This window comes from Scylla paramamosain, unplaced genomic scaffold (genome assembly GCF_035594125.1).
Source record: "Scylla paramamosain isolate STU-SP2022 unplaced genomic scaffold, ASM3559412v1 Contig23, whole genome shotgun sequence".
In the NCBI taxonomy this organism is placed as follows: domain Eukaryota; kingdom Metazoa; phylum Arthropoda; class Malacostraca; order Decapoda; family Portunidae; genus Scylla; species Scylla paramamosain.
Genome location: NW_026973688.1, coordinates 457,501 through 460,000, shown reverse-complemented (window position 1 = coordinate 460,000; position 2,500 = coordinate 457,501).

The following is a 2,500-nucleotide window of genomic DNA, read 5'->3' as shown; positions in this document are numbered from 1 at the left end:
GCATCAGGTGGGTCTCCTCTGGGGCCTCCTGGCCGCGTGTGGAGGGCGGCGGCGGCACGGTGGTGAGGCGCGTGGAAGGGGAGCGCACGGGAGGCGGCGGCGAAGCCGCCGCCTCCTGACAGCAGCTAGGCGCCGCTCCTCGGGCACGGTGCTCAGGAGGACAGGACCTGGCAGCTGGGGCGCGACGTTTGTGGGCGTGGGGCGCGAGAGGAGGTGTGAGCAGCGCGGGACAGCACGGGGCTGGATGCGCTGCGCCGCGACAGGCGCCGCCAGAAGGGGAAATAGTTCTTTTCTATGTCCGTCATGGTGGTCAGGGCTGTGTGGGGGCGTCACCCACGCTGCGGCATAGCTTCCTGGGGGCTGAGGTACTAGTCAGCGAGCGGCGCCCCAAAATGCGCGTCTTGCTCACTGGGGGCGCCACTTCCCGACACCTGTTCCCTGCACACCACCACACGACACACCGATTGACACTTCCCGCCACGACTGTAGTGACCCAACACCTTCCAAAAAAAACTGTACACGACCCCCAAAACTGTGTGCAAAATAATAACAACAACAACAACAACAACAACAACAACAACAACAACAACAACAACAATAATAATAATAATAATAATAATAATAATAATAATAATAATAATAATTGTGTGTGTGTGTGTGTGTGTGTGTGTGTGTGTGTGTGTGTGTGTGTGTGTGTGTGTGTGTGTGTGTGTGTGTGTCTATTTCTGGCCACACAAGGACCTCAAGATGTGCCACTTAGTAAGGAAGGAAAACAAAAACAAGCAATTTGTAGGAGAACAGAGAGAGAGAGAGAGAGAGAGAGAGAGAGAGAGAGAGAGAGAGAGAGAGAGAGAGAGAGAGAGAGAGAGAGAGAGAGAGAGAGAGAGAGATTGACGCTGCCACCCACCCACCCACTCTCTCTCTCTCTCTCTCTCTCTCTCTCTCTCTCTCTCTCTCTCTCTCTCTCTCTCTCTCTCTCTCTCTCTCTCTCTCCTCCATTGATCTCATGTTATCTCTACCCGTCCCTCTCCCCACTCTCCCTCTCTCCCCACTCTCCCTCTCTCCTAACAGTATCCAGGCAAAGATTTATGCAGCTGATCGCCTCTTCCATGTAAAACTCATCCCAAAATGTAATGAGAGAGAGAGAGAGAGAGAGAGAGAGAGAGAGAGAGAGAGAGAGAGAGAGAGAGAGAGAGAGAGAGAGAGAGAGAGAGAGAGAGAGAGAGAGAGTATTTGAAGATTAAGAGATGGAGGGAAAGATTATGAAAGTCCGATAACACAGAGAGAGAGAGAGAGAGAGAGAGAGAGAGAGAGAGAGAGAGAGAGAGAGAGAGAGAGAGAGAGAGAGAGATTAATATTCATTCAAATTTTTTTTTCCTAAACCGAAAAAGTAAATAAAAATCTCTCTCTCTCTCTCTCTCTCTCTCTCTCTCTCTCTCTCTCTCTCTCTCTCTCTCTCTCTCTCTCTCATTAATTACTATTTATTACATAGTATCTCATTTCTTTTTTTATTTCATAGTCTCCCCCATAACAATCACCCCAGCAACACTGTCCGAAGCACCCCACACCTGCACCCCACACCTGCACCCCACCCGAAAATATCCCAACTTTTTTTCAGAATCCGAAAACAAAGACGAATATTTACCACGAAGGGGGAAATTATATTAAAAAATTGAGGTTAGGTTAGATTTTCTTAAGTTTAGGTGAAGTTAGGCTGTACATAGGCTTTTTAATGGTATTTGGACGTATCTTATAGACAAGGACTCAGTGTGTGTGTGTGTGTGTGTGTGTGTGTGTGTGTGTGTGTGTATCTCTTATCGCCTAGGGAGAAGGAAAAGGGAGAGAAGGGAAGTTGGGAGATGAAATAGGGAAAAGGGAAGAGGAGGAAAAGAATGAAAGAGAGGAAAGGAAGAAGGAAAGAATATGGAAGGAGAAAAAGAAAAGGACGATCAGAAAAATTTAAAAAAATGTGAGAGGAGGAGGAGGAGGAGGAGGAGGAGGAGGAGGAGGAAAGGAAGGAACTGGATAAGAGAGAGAGAGAGAGAGAGAGAGAGAGAGAGAGAGAGAGAGAGAGAGAGAGAGAGAGAGAGAGAGAGAGAGAGTCAACACAGCTGGGCTTGTGACGTGGTAATGTTTGTCTGATGATAAATGGCGATTCTCTCTCTCTCTCTCTCTCTCTCTCTCTCTCTCTCTCTCTCTCTCTCTCTCTCTCTCTCTCTCTCTCTAGCCTTTGACGTGACAAGGAAGAAGGGGAGAAATCATGACTGGCTGAGAGAGAGAGAGAGAGAGAGAGAGAGAGAGAGAGAGAGAGAGAGAGAGAGAGAGAGAGAGAGAGAGAGAGAGAATGGAGAAGTGCCTTGTGTTGTCATGTCCTCCTCTTCTTCCTCCTCTTCCCCCTCCTCCTTGTTTTATTCTTTCTGCCTTTCCCTTCTTCTCATTCCATTATCCTTTGGCATTATCGTTTCTCCTCTCTCTCTCTCTCTCTCTCTCTCTCTCTCTC